Raw genomic sequence first — 18,157 nt, 5'->3', positions numbered from 1 at the left:
ATGTTTTAAACTTGGTGTATGTAGATGTAGCGAACAACAATACCGAGAAGAAATAAAAAATAGATTTTTTTAGTTTTTCAAAGATTTTGTGGTCTAACACATTTTTTTTGCTAACAGACTCAACAGCAAATCTAATTAACCTTATCAACCAGTTACGAATCGTTCATTCTGAGAGTTCGCAGAGCATCCTGTATTACGGGTACAATTTGCGACGAAGTATTCCTCTAATTTATACCAAACTTTGATAAATTTGCTAGAAAAAAATGGCCAAAAGTATCAATATGAAACGTCCACAGATTTTTAAGAATACAGTAGGATAAAAATCTACCTGCAATCATTAGACCTTACTGCAATATTTGTAGAATTACATCATATTTTGCATAGTACTATAAAAATCCTGTTTTGGGAATTTTTTGAAATCTATGCAAAAAATTTAAATTTTTTTTTTTTCGTCGAAGCAACAAATCATCCTTGTGCAGAATTCAATGGAGTTTTCAAAACTGCCTTTCCAGTCGCTGTGCGCTGGTTGTTAATTGAATAATTCATTATCATAGACGAAGGGGTAATTTTTCATCCAAACTGAAATATTTCTGTATGGAAAAGTTCCACAGGAACGTTCTAGGAACCAAATGAAAGCTGGTTGAAAGGTTGAACTAAGTAATTGAGTTTGCTGTAGAGTAGGATAGCAAAAAATTGTGTGAGTTCACAAAATCCTTGGAAAAACAGGAAAAAAACGGTTTCTAATTTCTTCTCGGTCTTGTTGTACATTACACCTACACACACCAAGATAAAAATATTTACGTAAAATATTCTTACACCAGAAAGTTGTAGCTTCAAAATGATGTAAAAGATCACTTAAAATTTGCGACTTCGCACTCTGTTCCTCGAACCCAATGTGATCGTCTCTGTCCGTAGATCAATGTTATGTTATCTTGAAAAGCTATGAGAGAAAGTTCGAAAAAAAATTATTCCCATAGTTTCTACAATGACATCGTTGTTAGCCCGTTTGCGGAATTAAGTTTCGTGTTCCGTTGGTGTGAAGCGAAAATGGCAATAGTGGATAAAAATATGAATGTAAAATTAAAATTATGAATAAAAATCTACTTCTCTGTATCAAACATGTATTCCATGTAACGGAGAAACTCATTATTTGTAAGTGAATCATGAATCGTGAGCGAAAATTGTGCCTGAAAATAAATTTATATTATAATTACGAGATTTGGTAGAAGTAATAGGAAAACTATAACAAAAGAGAATTGTAAAGGGCCAATTAGAAGATCAATCAATGGTGAGTTCTGGGATTGAACCCACGTTCGCTAAGTAAGAAAACGGGAATGATCGAAAGAATTCATATCAAAAAATAAATTTCGGGCGAGACGAAGTTCGCCGAATCAGCTAGTTTAAAATAAAAAAAAGATAATTAATTTGTTTAAGTTAATAAAAATTTTAGAGAAATGTACGGAAAATAAATTAGAAAAGGGCTTAACTCCTAATCACAATTGAAAATTAATCACGCTTCCGGTTGATTGCATAATTCATCGATTTCTGTTGGACAAATTATACAAATGAAATTTGAGAATGTAAAATTTTGGTGTTTCTAACTGACGAATCCCATGTAGCATAGATCGGAGAAATTATGCACACTATGAATATGCTTAACACCTAAAACTTGAGCACCAGACTTCAACAACCTAAGCATACAATTCGATTCGTTATTTTAGGAATTGATAATCAAATCATCCGTGGAATGTTACATCGAAACTTGTAGCGAATGCAGCCCCGGTTGATGACTGGAATACATAGATTTGTTGTTGAAAAAAAAACACCAGTTGTAAATTATTGTGCCGGCTCAGTTCGCGTCGTTTTGCCGTTAGTCGCTCAAAATGGTTCCCGAGATAAACGATAATTTCCAGCGTATTAACACGCAAACTGCTGCTCATTCCGTCTGCAATATTGTACCAGCAGATGTAGCGTTGATTGAACAATCAATATGTAAATGGCTCCATCGAGAGATGCGGAGACCTACTTCTCGGAAACCTCCGACCGATTCCCACAATCACGTCACAATACCGTTTATTGGTGTTGTTTTCCTGTGTTCGCCGCGAATGCTATCCTCCTCTCTGTATCTGTCTTTCTTTTCATCTCCCATGAATTGGTGGAATGTTTTAATTATGGACGCGCTTATTTTGCTTTCCTATCAAACTCTTCTCTTCCGAAGTTCCATTTCTGCCCCCAAAAATAAGCAATTCGCTCGGATAGCCTCCAGCAGCGTTCCTAAGTTATGTGACAGTGAAATAATAAAAAAATATTGCCTTTCCTACCCGTTTACATTTTCTTCCATTGGAACCAACCGTCTTTAGGATAGCAACACTGCGACCCGTTGCATAAATCTGTGGGCCCAAAACTCCAGCCGAAGTTCGGCCATCGCAATAATCGTGAAAATAAATATTTGTCTGTGCGTCTATCGAATCGGGATGGGAAAAAGTTTATTTTGTCCATTGCTAAATGCCGAAGCGAAATTTACGATGCTCGACCGAACATTCAACAAACAGCCACATGACACCAAAAGTTCGAGAAAAAATTTAAAACAAATGGAATAACTAATTAAGAAATAAACGATTGACACCGTCGTGGCCAATAAAATAGCCGAATCAATTGCTAGCAGCGGGTTCAATCATAAACGTGGTGCGGTTCGCTGCATTACAGAGGGGGGAAATTTATGTTGACGCTACCCGCCGCGGTCCGCCAATGGGTCAGTTTGGGTTCAGTACATGCCAGCTGGATGCCTCAACTATCCCTTGCTCACCTTACTGCACCGGATTATGCGCTTCATCGCCGCGAAGCTCGTTATGTGATGATAATGATGATGATGATGATGATGGATACCACGTTCGACATTGCGCCCGGTCCGTTGTGTAAATATGATAATAACGATGATTTCTTCGGTATGATACGGCAGAGCATGGCGCGTGTAATTTAGTGTTAATCGAATTGGGCGTAATTGTGGAGACTTGCCTGGGAAAATTTTACAGTGTTTGAATTAGGGTCTAATATCGCTAGCCAAAAATGCATCGCCATGGATATACGCATCGGAATGATCGCAGTCTTCTCATCTCGGGCAGAAGCATTCCCTTCGTGATGTTATCTCGGCTTCGAAAACGAGCAGCTTTATATAGTGAGCTGAGTAAAATAATTAACGTAAACATACCTGCAAGTGTGTGTTATTTAGTGTTGAATTTATAACATTTTAAAGATATTTTTCCTTGCGATCGCAAAAAAAGAGTACAGAAGCAAGAACAAAAATTATGGTGGGCTCAAAAGGAGAAAAATTCTCATTATCCATTTTGCGGTGGTTAGTGGGCATGAATTGCGCAAAGAGAAAAAAAATGAACAGAGCAAAACGCATTGCGCTCATGAAGATGATATTTTTTGCCATCACCACATTTCGGGAAAGAAAAACAAAACTGCCGCTGCTCTTGCGAAAGTACATATCCTTTCGCGATCTGCGGAAAGGAAGAAACAAAAAAAACAAAACAACGTGAAACAGAAGCCTAATTAAAGATTTTGAGATGCTCAGCCAGCAGAAGCCAGAAACTGTTTCTGGCAATACGCAAAGGGTTAGGGGAAGACGGAACATTTTTGAGAACTTCGGCGAGATTGTAATTAACAGCGTGATACGAATCCAAAATATTTAATTTCGGGTAAACAATATATAAATGTGTGGCAATAGTGACAGCGAGTGAGCCAAATCTTATCGCTTACGAGAACACAACCAGGCGCGCCAAGAGATAACAGCGACTGACATGAATAATAATATTGTAGCAGCGATGAAACAACAGCTGCTCCAATGACGATATTTATTTTATGGCTGCTCCCCTCGGACACCGAAGGTACCGAGCGCAAATAAAACTAATGTATTGACACGCCAAGTAAGATTTTAATGGTCATAATATTGGTAATGACGGTATTCGGTGCACTTTCTCTCAAATAAAATGGGAGATTCATCAACGTCAAAAAAATTGTTTTTGAATTTCTCCAAATCTTTCAAAGTCTTTCCAATTGAAATTAAGATACAGCGCAATTTCACTGCAAATTAAGCAACCGGAGGAACTCCATACAAGACGGACAAAAACATATGCAGTATATATTTTTTGAAAATATGTTGTTGAAGAAAATTTATGAACACTCCACGATTTAGGAAAAAGTCTATCTCTTTTCAATATTAAACAACTTGTACTGAAACGTCATTCAAAGATTTTAGTTGCTTTTGTTTATTTTTTTTTGACGTAGGATTACGTCTTTCGGGAACATATTGGGGTACAAATTGAAAAATGAAAATCGATCGCATCGTGAAAAATGTCCAATTTCAAACGCTTGTTACTCATTCATTTCATGATGGATTGATGAGATTTTTGCATCAAACGATTACGGCACTCCATAACAATTTTTCACATTGAATAAAATAGTATATATCATATAACTAACTATCGAACAATTGAAAAAATTCAACCCCTATCCAAACAGTGATACCCAGTCCTGATTGGTCGAAATTGACGTCATTTCTTTTTCGCGCCCGATTCGTTCTCTCACCGGCAAGCTGCATGGCAATCGAGTAGGAGGCGCCTACATCACACATACCAAATGATATAAAAGCAAGGAGCATTCGTGGATCTCATTCATTCTTACAACGGACGTGGAACGGACAACAACAAGTGGAGAGCAGCAGCAGTGAAAGCGGCTAATATATAGGCGAGCATAGAAGTTGAGCGGTCAAAATGCGAGCTGTGTCTCGCATCAAGCTTCTATGGCAGCATAAGCAGCGGCAAACTACTACTACTCTACTAGTGGCAGCAGCAAGCATCACGAGCGGATCGTTTCAGGCACGCTCTCTCCGTCAGAAGTGCGAGAACGTTTCTTGGCATCGTGAAAATGCAGCATCGAATCTGAGCGGCCAACAATTGAGCTGTGTCTCACATAAGTGGCAGTAGCAGCAGCAGCGGCGGTAAACATCGATGCTGAACCTCAACAATCGAGCTGTGTCTCGCATCGGTCCACTACTGTTGGCAACAACAAATATCATGAGTAGAGAGTTTCAGGCATTCTCTCTTTCTCTACTGCTGCTGCTGCTGCTGCTACTCAGTCAGATTTCTCATTCTTGTTGGACGCTCAGATCGATAAACATATGTGTTTCTAGTGTGCATTGCTGGTACTCCTGTTCACATCAACCAATATAATTGGATGCGGTTATGGAGTTAAAGGAGACAAAGGACCCGGTTAAGAAATAGTGTATCGCACGGTTCCACATGGCAACATCCAGTGTATCAAACCCGCTATCCGTTGTTTAGCTCACCGTGATGGTGTCAACGAAACCCTTGCAAACCGACGCACAGAAGCCGAAGATGCCAAAACCAAGGAAAGCAGCAGCGACTCGGAAAAAACTACCGTTGCCAAAAAGTTAACACCTGCTACATCCGACTGAAACCTCACATTAGCACGCAGCAGATTCCGTACAACCCATTTAACCATTCCAGTCCTTTTCAGGACTTTCGATATTGCTTTGAAACGAAAGAGTTTAATTTATTGTTTTCCACTTATCATAAAAATGATATACAACTACGATCAAAAATACTGTTTACTTTTCATCATTCTTTGTGTGGACACCGACTGGACAGCATTGTTGCTGGACGGGCTGGACGGCGAGGGATCGAGTGCCTTTCTCAAGGCAAGAGGGCGGAGGTGGTAGCGCTGGAGTAGAATAGATTAGAGTTTTCAAAGGGCCTTTCTCAAGGCTAGAGACGAATGAACTGCAAAAGTTTAAAGTCTCTATAATACAATACCTTCCTTCCTTCCTGTTTACTTTTACATTTTCTTTGATCATGTGCAACTAACAGGAAACTTATCACGTCAGAAACATACTTTCCATCAACCAATCTGACTGGATGCGGTAAGGGAGGCGAATAACATATGTATGCATATATATATATATATATATATATAGCGAAATGGCTCCGGTCATACACAGCACGTTTCAAACAAATGCCTCAAGGAATTTTCTAAAATAATATTTTGCCGATGCCTTTGCGCGAACTACACAGGCGAGTAGCACCATACTAGCAAATCAAATGTCGAAGTTCGTGATATGGGTGCGTTCATCGCTATTCGGTTCGGCGTCGGTTTAACCCTTTCATTACGGCAGTGTGCTCCGCCGAAGTGCTACCCCTGTACGAAGCACTGCGCCGAAAAGTATGCACATCGCGCTGGTGTGATCGAAGAGCAGTATGAATTTCATGTCGTCTAAAGACGACGCTCGTACACACAGCTCGTCGCGTGGATGTCGTCTATAGACGACATTCGTACACACAGGACGTCGCGCGGATGTCGTCTATAGACGACGCTCGTAACGGATGGGTCAATAACTACGCTTGGCAACATTGACATCTGGCAATTTTCATATAAGATTTTTTCCCCGCATGTTAAAAGTGGTTTTTCATGTACATAAAAGCGCAACGTAGTATGTCAACTGCTTCCCGGTTAGAAAATTAATGATCGTTAGAAAATAAATGAGCGACCCGTCCAATTTCAAACGCTTATTGCTCATTCATTTCATGATGGGTTGATGAGATGTTTGCATCATACGTTGTCGGCACTCCGTAATAATTTTTCACATTGAATAAAATAATATATATCATGTAACTAACAATCGAACAATTAAAAAATCTCAACCACTATCCAAACAGAAGATACCTAGGCCTGATTGATCGAAATTGACGTCATTTCTTTTTCGCGCCCGATTCGTTCGTTCACCGGCAAGCTGTATGACAATCGAGGAGGAGGCGCCTACTTCACACATACCAAATGATATAAAAGGATGGAGCGTTCGTGGATTTTATTCATTTTTACAACGGACGTGGAACGGACAACAGTGGAGAGCAGCAGCAGTGGACGCGGCTAATATATAGACGAGCATCGAAGCTGTGTGGTCAATAGGCTAGCTGTGCCTCACATCAAGCTTCTATGGCAGAATAAGCAGCGACAAACTACTACTATTCTGCTAGTGGCAGCAGCAAGCATCGCGAGCGGAGCATTTCGGGCACGCTCTCTCCATCAGAAGTGCGAGCACACGCTTCTTGGAATCGTGAAAGTGCAGCAGTGAACTTCAAGACGAGCATCGAATCTGAGCGGCCAACAATTGAGCTGTGTCTCATATCGAACTTAAGTGGCAGTAGCAGCAGCAGCGGCGGTAAACATCGAGGCCTAACATCAACAATCGAGCTGTGTCCCGCATCGGTCCAGTACTGATGGCAACAGCAAACATCATGAGCAGAAAGTTTCAGGCATGTTCTCTCTTTTTGCTGATGCTGCTGCTCAGTCAGATTTCTCATTTTGTTCGACGCTCAGATCGGTAAACATATATTTTTTTTTTTTATTAATCCGTTTATTTTTACAGGGGTAAACATATATGTTTTTAGTGTTTTAAGTGTGGTCACATCAGATCAACATCAACCAACATGACTTCATGCGGAAAGGAAGGCAAAGGAGGATCGAAGCGTATCGCAAGGTTCAACATGACAATATCCAGTGTATCAAATTCGCTATTCGCCGTTTAGCTCGACGTGATGGTGTCAACGAAAACCACCAAAATAAAAACAGAAATAAGCAGCAGCGGCTCCGAAAAAGCTACCGCTGCCAAAAAACAACAGAAGTGAATTGTTGTTTTTGTTGCTCCATAAAGTTTTACGCGAGTAAATATGTCGGAATATATGTTCACGCAATATGAGCGCCAATCTCGTAAACGTGCATCGGAGCTGAAACAACTTTCTATCACTGATACCGAAAGCTCGATTGTAACACTGGTGAAATGAACAAAAAATACCCAACAACCAAATCAAACGGCCCTTTTCAGGGCCATCAGATCATTATCAAAGAGTTTAACAATATATTTTTTCAAACATCCAAAATAAGCATGCGACAGATAGCCTAACGTAATCCTACGTCAACTATGCGGTCGTGTCTCGGACACAACCTTCTGTGACTTTTTTCAAATTCGTTTACTCTCTTAAATATATTTTTAAAACTATGTATATATATATATATATATAAACAATTTTCTTAAATCCATGGTTAGTAATGTGGGAAACCGATTACTGGCGATGGACTCGAGATTAGAATGGTGACATATTTTCTCAGGAAAAGGATGGGATATAAGGAAATTATTACAATTTTGATAATGACACACACTCAGTTCTTAAATCTATTCGTACATCTATTGTGAATTTACATTTCAACTTATTCTCCTGTTTATAGCAAGGGGACCAATTACTCACAAAGGAAGAAAAGGAGAATATAAGGATATAAGGACAATCAGACACGAAGATCGATATCTTTTAGGAAAACATATATTTGGAACATGTAATCAAGGACTAACCGAGCCAAAACATCTCTCACCGGCACATTGGGCTGCCTTCCTCTAGCCCGAAGAGAGTTTTCTAAATTCGATCTGGCAACAAGATACAACTCGCACGACCAAACAACGTGTTCGATGTCGTGGTAACCTTGGCCATAAGCAGAAGGGGGTAGGGAGAAGGGTGAAGATGCGAATAAAGTCCCGACTTTTGAACCATGGTTTGAGGATAACTTTAGGGATTATCGACTGAAGCCACCGACCCAATTCATCTTCGTCCCACTTACATTGCCAATTAGCGATGGTATTATCACGGACTAAAGAATGAAATTCAGACAAAGGTAATGACATAACAGCGTCTGGTTAAAGCACTCAAAATTTCTCGTATTTTCTCAAGGAAGTACGGCGAGTGCTTTTCCGGCCTCACTGAACGGATAGCTTCGACAGAGCTAAGACTATCCATTACAATGTAATAGCGTTCAGCAGGTCGTGAGGCGACGCTGTCCAGTGCCCAGTGTATCGCTGCCAATTCAGCAATATACACTGAACAAGGATTCTGAAGACTGTGGGAGGTGCTAAAAAATTCGTTGAACACTCCAAATCCTGTGAACTCATTCATAGAGGACCCATCAGTAAAGTACATATTATCACAATTAATACGCCCATACTTTGCATTGAAGATCGTATAAACGATCCCCGATAGAAGATAATCTGAAATTTCATGGATTTTCACCTTCATGAACAGATCAAAATGTACAGAGGAATTGATGTAGTCAGGAAAACAAACACGGTTGGGAATATACGAAGAAGGATTAACCTGCATGGAGACGAATTCATGATATGAGCTCATGAATCCAGAATGAAAATTTAGCTCGATCAGCTGCTCAAAATTTCCGATCACCAATGGGTTCAGAACCTTACACCGGATGAGGAACCGAAGAGATAATAAATTGAAGCGATCTTTTAGTGGGAGTACGTCTGCCAGAACCTCGAGACTCATGGTATGCGTTGAGGGCATACATCCCAACGCAATACGGAGACAAAGATACTGAATTCGCTCGAGTTTAATGAGGTGTGTTTTGGCAGCTGATTGAAAACAGAAACTGCCATACTCCATCACTGAGAGAATAGTTGTTCGATACAACATTATAAGATCTTCGGGATGGGCTCCCCACCAGGTGCCGGTAACTGTACGGAGAAAGTTTATTCTTTGTTGACATTTTCTACTCAGATACCTAATATGGGCCCCCCAAGTACGTTTGAAGTCGAACCAGACCCCAAGATAATTGAATGACATAGCATGAGTGATCGGTTTACCCAAAAGTTGAAGCTTTGGTTTTGCTGGTTTATGCTTCCTAGAAAAAACCACCATCTCTGTTTTCTCCGTGGAGAATTCGATCCCTAGCCCAATGGCCCAGGTTGAAAAATTGTTCAAAGTATCTTGTAAGGATTCTTGCAGGTCGGATTCGTTTGATCCTACGACAGACACCACTCCATCATCTGCAAGTTGTCTTAGGCTGCAATTTTGTGTAAGACAATTGTCGATGTCGTTTACATAGAAGTTGTACAAAAGGGGGCTTAAACATGAGCCCTGGGGGAGGCCCATGTAGGAGACCCGATTTACTGTCGAATCCCCGTGAGAAAAATTCAACTGTTTCTCACAAAGCAAGTTATATAACATATTATTCAGTAGAGGCGGCAGACCCCGAGAATGGAGTTTGTCTGACAGGACCTCTATTGAAACAGAATCAAAGGCCCCCTTTGTGTCCAAGAATACTGAAGCCATTTGTTTTTTTTTCGGCGTAAGCCATTTGAATTTCTGAAGAAAGCAGCGCAAGACAATCATTCGTCCCCTTGCCCCTGCGGAACCCATATTGAGTATCTGAGAGTCGGCTATTTAATTCAACCCATCGATCAAGACGAAACAAGATCATTTTCTCCAACAATTTCCGTATACAAGACAGCATTGCTATCGGGCGGTACGAATTGAAGTCGGATACGGTTTTTTCCGGGTTTTAGAATAGCTATAACTCGTACTTGTCTCCAATCATCCGGAACAATATTATGTTCCAGAAACAGACTGAATAAATACAACAAGCGATGTCTCGCCACATCAGGGAGGTTTTTCAACAAGTTGAACTTAATTCGATCCTGGAGCAGAATTGTTACAAGAAAGGAGAGCAAGAGAAAATTCTACCATCGAAAACTCGGAATCAAGATCGCACCTATCGTATGGTATATCTCGAACAATGTTTTGCACAGGAGCGGAATCAGGACAAACGTTCCGTGCATAATTAAAAATCCATCGATGTGAATATTATTCGCTTTCATTTGTTGAAGAGCGACTTCTCATGTTTCGAGCCACTTTCCATAATTGTTTCATTGACGTTTCTCGTGACAAACCTCCCACGAAAGTTCGCCAATAAGCACGTTTTTTCCCTTTGATCAAATTTTTGAACTGATTCTCAAGGACTAAATACGTTTGAAAATTATCAGGGGTTCCACGTTTCCGAAAAGCTTTAAATGCATTCGAATTTTCTACATAAAGCATGGAAAATTGGCTATCCCCATATAGATTGGGAGGCCTTCGACGAATAGTGGAACCTGGGATAGGTTTCGTTTGAGCGCGAACTGCGCTGTCATAGATCAAACGAGAACGGAAGTTATACTCCTCCAATGGAGGTAAGCCTTCTCTGGAATTGATGGCTAGAGCAATCGCGTCCGCATATTTTTTCCAGTCAATGTGTCTTGTGAGGCCATATGCCATGTTTATGGCATATGGCCTCGTTCGCCATGGACAAAAACAGGTGGTAGTCACTTGGTGCAAGGTCCGGACTAGTCGGGACTTTATTCGCACCTTCTCCCGACTCATGTCCAATCACTGTTCGTTAGATGCGCTACTCTTTCGTATTGATCTTGCCGACAACAATCTTTGTGTTTGTGGCCAAGGTTACCACGACATCGAGCACGTTGTTTGGTCGTGCGAGCTGTATCTTGTCGCCAGATCGAATTTAGTAGTCACCCTTCGGGCCCGAGGAAGGCAGCCCATGATGCCGGTGAGAGACGTGTTGGCTCGGTTAGACCTTGATTACATGTCCCAAATATATGTATTCCTTAAAGCTATCGATCTTCGTGTGTGATTGTCCTTATACCCTTAGTTTTTCCTTTTCCTTTTCCTTTGTGAGAGATCGGATCCCTTCTTAAGAATAAGATGAAATGTAAATACATATTAGATATAAGATAGGTTTAAGAATTGAGTGTGATGAGTGTGATTGAGAGTGTGAGTGTGATCATTGTCAACATATCCTCATATTCCCTCCTTTTCCTGAAGAAAATATGTCACCCTTCTAAACTCAAGTTGACCGCGAGTAATCGGTTTCCTATATTATTAACATTAGAATTAAGGAAAAATATATATATATATACTAGTAACAATACAGTAAGGAGTTCGGCTCCTTTAAACCTATGTAACTGAGCCTGTAAAAATGAACGATTTAAATAAAAAAAAAAGGTCCGGACTATACGGCGGATGCAAAAGAACCTCCCATCCGAGCTCCCGGAACTTCTGGCGCGTCACCAAAGAAGTGTGTGGCCTGGCGTTGTCCTGATGGAAGACAATGCGGCCTCTGTTCATCAAAGATGGCCTCTTCTTCATGAGTGCTACCTTCAAGCGGTCCAGTTGTTGGCAGTACAGGTCCAAATTGAGCGTTTGGCCATAGGGAAGCAGCTCATAATAGATTATTCCTTGACAATCCCACCAAACACACAGCAGAACCTTCCTGGCCGTTAATGAGGGCTTGGCCACCGTCTGAGCCGCTTCAGCGGGCTTCGACCACGACCGTTTGCGCTTCACGTTGTCATAAGTGACCCACTTTTCATCGCCAGTCACCATCCGCTTCAGAAACGGGTCGATTTTGTTGCGATTCAGCAGCGATTCACATGCGTCGATACGGTCAAAGATATTTTTTTGCGTCAACGTGTGTGGCACCCATACATCGAGCTTCTTTGTGAATCCAAGCTTCTTCAAATGGTTAATAACGGTTTGATGACTTATCCCCAGCTCTTGACCGATGCTACGGCTGCTACTATGCCGGTCTTTCTAGGCTAATTCAGCGATTTTGTCGCAATTTTCGACGACAGGCCTTCCGGAGCGTGGCGCATCTTCGACGACCTCTACACCAGAACGAAAACGTTGAAACCATCGTTGTGCGGTGGAAATAGAAACTGTATCGGGTCCATAAAGCATTAGCATTAGCATTAGCATTAGCATTAGCATTGAGCAAGTTGCACAATATCGTAGGTGGTACGAATTCAAAACTGTTATGTTAAAAAACAAGCCTCCACCCGTTGCTGATGATTAGTAATATCTCTTAGGTGAAAGTATATTTTCTCCAACAGTTAAGAATTGTCCTGGCCACGTCCTTGCAACTGCTAAGGAAAGGGAAGGAATGTTAGTTCGACATTTACTTAAGAAAGATGCAGAGAACTCTACAACCTCTCATAAATGTCTCGGGAAGTTAGGAATATGTTAGTAGGGAAGGTAAGCCATAGAATACACTCAGCCAGTGTTACTGGCAAAGCTTGTTATTACTATTACTATTACTATTACTATTACTATTACTATTACTATTACTATTACTATTACTATTACTATTACTATTACTATTACTATTACTATTACTATTACTATTACTATTACTATTACTATTACTATTACTATTACTATTACTATTACTATTACTATTACTATTACTATTACTATTACTATTACTATTACTATTACTATTACTATTACTATTACTATTACTATTACTATTACTATTACTATTACTATTACTATTACTATTACTATTACTATTACTATTACTATTACTATTACTATTACTATTACTATTACTATTACTATTACTATTACTATTACTATTACTATTACTATTACTATTACTATTACTATTACTATTACTATTACTATTACTATTACTATTACTATTACTATTACTATTACTATTACTATTACTATTACTATTACTATTACTATTACTATTACTATTACTATTACTATTACTATTACTATTACAATTACTATTACAATTACTATTACTATTACTATTACTATTACTATTACTATTACTATTACTATTACTATTACTATTACTATTACTATTACTATTACTATTACTATTACTATTACTATTACTATTACTATTACTATTACTATTACTATTATCATTACTATTACTATTACTATTACTTAATGCAAGTGATATCTGCTGAAAGAATTGGTCAATGAAATTCTATGATATTACATTGTAGAATGATATAGATGCATTCCGGCCTTCCGATCGTTGTCATGTTCAATCTGCGGGAGTGAATGTGTTTCAATTATCAATGCGAGACTAAATATGAAGTGTCAAAAGTCCTTTTCGGTCTTCCGATCGTTGCCACGTTAATTGTTGCGTTAACCACATCTAGAAATTGGAACATGAATTGAGAACCAAAAGACACTCAGAAACAGAAATATGCGTCCAGCCATGTTCATGAATTTCGAACGGAATTGGAAACATTCAACACGAAACATGCTTCACACGACGAAATATGCTATAGTAAAATAAAATATTATTCAAATAAATAATAAATAAATTTAATATGTATGAAATGAATTAAAAATGAATGAATATTGATCTACAGTAAGCTACATTTAAGTCGACAGGCCGAGGCACCACTCAGTGTCGCATTGGAGGCGATTTTGACTTGTAATTGGACAATCGCGATGACAATGATATAGTATCGATGTCTGGTGGCGACTTTCAATGTGGGAGCATAATTTGGGCCCCGAACTCAATGTTTACAAAAATGTCCAATCAGATGTAAAAATGTCCAATTAAACGATTCGCATTACAGGTCTGTCCAATTAGCTAGATGTCGAATTGGATGCAGCTTACTGGATAACAATAACATAACAAATAACAATATTTCGAACAGAACTCTCCAGAGAATGCATTACACATATATGTAAATATTTTGATATACTCAATGGCTCTGCAACACGAATTTGAAAATAAAATAATGTTGCCACAAAGGCTGGTTTGATATAAAGGTTTCCTTTTTTGACGTAGGACTACGTCTTTCATTTCTATACCGGTGTGTAAAACCAAAGTTTCGAGAACGAAAGCGTTACGCTGGAGACCGAGATTTTGAGCGTTAATAGTTCTTAAACGTCTGAACGAAATGGTATGATAAACACTTCATTTGAAAGATAAAATGTCTACGCGTCATATACTTGTTACTTTTTCATCCAAAAACTTGTTTCAATAGTCTTAAAATTGCTTTCAAAACAGGCTATTGAAATCACCAATCGGTATATAAGCGAGCGCCGCTCGTAAACCCACTCAGTTATGATTGAACAGCGATTGGAGCATGTTGTCGCTGTTGTTGTGAAGCTAGTTTCGTTTATCATGAAAACGCTGATGAACGGTGTCACCAAGAGCCTGTTTGTGCACCTAAGGCCAAAAGGGAATCCATCAAGAGGAGAGTGATGCCACGGTTCCGCTTGAAACATCGGAGCAGCCGCCACACACACACACACACACACATACACGCGCGGAATTCTCGTTGCTATCATCGTTGCTGAAAAATAATCTGCCAGTTCCCCTGGGAATTGAAAAATACATTCATGTGAAAGAGTTTATTTTAATGTTTTCTATCTATATAACACTGCAACCAAATACATTTGGTTTTGTTATTTTTCAATCAATCGCAATTAACAGGAAAGCTTCTGAATATTTTTTTTCCCCATCAGTGGAAATTTTCGTATCCAATATTGGATGCATAACATGAAAAACGAAAAATGTTTCACATCGCGAAAATCAAGTCAATTTCGAGCGATTATTTGCGTTCTACTCATATAATGCTGCGACCAAATACATTTCGTTTTGAATTTTTTAAATCAAGTGCGATCAACGTAAGACCACGTCTTTCGGCAATTTATTAGAGGTGCAATGAATCTTTAGGAATTCCCGCTCTACGCGCACTGGCAAACAATGTTTACTCAACAATTTCTCAAACGAGAAATGGGTGTTGTGAGAAAGGATTAGCGAACGCGAAAACGACAAACGGGAGAAAGATACGTTTGGAGGTTGAAGGAAATTGGCAGAAAACTTCTTCATTCTATCATTCAAATAATGTGATTCATACCACATCGTTTTGCCAGAAAGAGATTATTAATGTTCAAAGGAGGAATCGAGTCCTCCGAGGAAATTACCCAGCGCAAATTAGAGTCGACTATCGATTGCGGCATTCGTACACAAATAATTTTATAATGCAGTTTCACCAAAGTGATTTCTTCGGATATATTCACTACATCATGTCATGTATTTCATATTCTTCATTAAGAAATCCATATCCATGGCACCTATCGGTAACGAATTATTATCGAAACCACAATTTTGGCTAAATGCTCCTTTCAGTTCGGCCTGTAAAAAACTTTTCTGTACTCTAATCCATCAAATTTGGAGCCCTGAAAAGGGCCGTTGATTATATGCTAAGCTAATATAGCACGCTCTCCTCGGATACGATGGGCCAGCTGGATGTCCTGGGGCATGATGTGACGCGTTTTGCATGGATAGCACACAAATTGGTATCTTCGAATAAGCCTCCTGCAGCGTCATAGCCGCGGAACTTTGAAAGCGCGAGTCGGTTTTGAAGTCCTGAGCAATTCCACGATCCAAATGCTGCAAAGGTAGCTGCGGATCAGCAATTCGGTCGACTTCTGATAGCGATGAATTTCACGCAAAGTTCCCGGTCGATAGCGATGTGGCTTCTCCACCTATCCTGCTACTGGTGCGCTTATCCGAGCTGACTTCGTGTGCCTTACCACCGAATGACTAACGAGCTGTCTGCGAAAGACTAACGAGCTCGAGTCCTCACGGTGCGAGAGTAGAGTAAGAAATGAACGAAATGATGATGATGTTGAATTAAAGAGGCTTTAAACTTTTCAGTTCATTCGCCTCTAAATAAATGAACGAAAGCAAAGGAAGCGTCATTTTATAAACCATAAAATTATAGAATCTAAATCCCACCCTTATTATATTCGTGAGTATACAGTAAGCTTATATAATAAAGAGGGTGGGGTTTACATTCGATTCTTTTATGTTTTATAAAATGACACTTCCCTTGCTTTCGTTCATTTCTTACTCTACTCTCGCACCGTGAGGACTCGTTTCATCGGGACTAAGCAGACAGCTCGTTAGTCCTTCGGTGGTAAGGCACCACGAAAGCAGCTCGGATAAGCGCACCAGCCGCAGGAAGCGTGAAGAAGCCACATCGCTATCGACCGGGAACTTTGCATGAAATTCATCGCTATCGGAAGTCGACCGAATTGCTGATCAGTAAGCTACCTTTGCAGCTTTTGGATCGTGGAATTGATCAGGACTTCAAAACCTACTTGCGCTTCCAAAGTTCCGCGGTTATGACGCTGCAGGAGGCTTATTCGAAGATACAAATTTGTGTGCTATCCACGTAAAACGCGTCACATCATGCCCAAGGACATTCAGCTGGCCCGTCGAATCCAAGGAGAGGGTGCTATATTAGCTTAGCATATAATCAACGGCCCTTTTCAGGGCTCCAAATTTGATGGATAAGAGTTCAGAAAAGTTTTTTGCAGGCCAAACTGAAACGAGAATTTTCGTTTGGATGCCATACAGCATCGAGAAAATTCCGGAAAGATCTAATCGTTGCTGAAAAATAATCTGCCAGTTCCCTGGGAATTGAAGAATACATCCATGCGAAAGAGTTTATTTTAATGTTTTCTAATTATATGGCGAACACAGCGACCAAATACATTTGATTTCGTAATTTTGTAATCAAGTGTAATTAGCTGGAAAGCTTCTGAAGATTATTCTTTCCCATCAGTAGGATATTTTCGTATCCAATAATGGATGCATAACATGAAAAACGGAAAATGTTTCGTATCGCCAAAATTATATAATTTTCAATCGATTATTGCTCAGTCGCCGAAATTTTCATACTCAGAGAGTTCATTCTCCTCTAGTTTGCCTTCCAAATTGCCATCGTAAACCACACCTTCTCTCGATTCAATCACGCACGAAAAGCATACTGAAATGATATTCTGGTGGCGAAACCCATTCATTTTTCGTGAGGCGTCGTGTACAAATTACGTAACGCGATAAGGGGGGAGGGGTTAGATGTTGCGTTACTTTCTGTTTATTAGAGATAGGGAATTGCGTTACGAAAGGGGGGGAGGTTCAAAATCCGGATTTTTTCGTTACGTAATTTGTGCACGACGCCTGAGGACATCGACAAGACAACATCGTTACTGAACGAGCTGAACGGCGAGGGATCGAGGTATTCATTACCTGGCTTGACCTGACCTGAAATGCAATCAGTTTGTTTTAACTGTGAGGGAGCGCAGAAAAGCCGATCGATCAGAAGGAGAAGAGAAGGTGACCAAGAGAGTATCAGTATCGAAATACGGTTCCTCGGGAAGACATAGAAGCAGCCGCCACACACACACACATACACGCGCGCAACTCTTTTCGTTTGCTGGTTATCGAGAGGAAACCTGGAAAGAAATGATCGTTGCTGAAAAATAATCTGCCAGTTCCCCTTGTAATTGAAAATTACATTCAAGCGAGTTTATTTTAATGTTTTCTATCCTTATAATACTGCGACCACATACATTTGGTTTTGTGATTTGTCAATCAAGTGCAGTTAGCAGGAAAGCTTCTGAAGATTATT

The sequence above is a fragment of the Toxorhynchites rutilus genome, chromosome 2, assembly GCF_029784135.1.
Source record: "Toxorhynchites rutilus septentrionalis strain SRP chromosome 2, ASM2978413v1, whole genome shotgun sequence".
Taxonomy (NCBI): domain Eukaryota; kingdom Metazoa; phylum Arthropoda; class Insecta; order Diptera; family Culicidae; genus Toxorhynchites; species Toxorhynchites rutilus.
Note: the sequence above shows the minus strand (reverse complement) of the source record.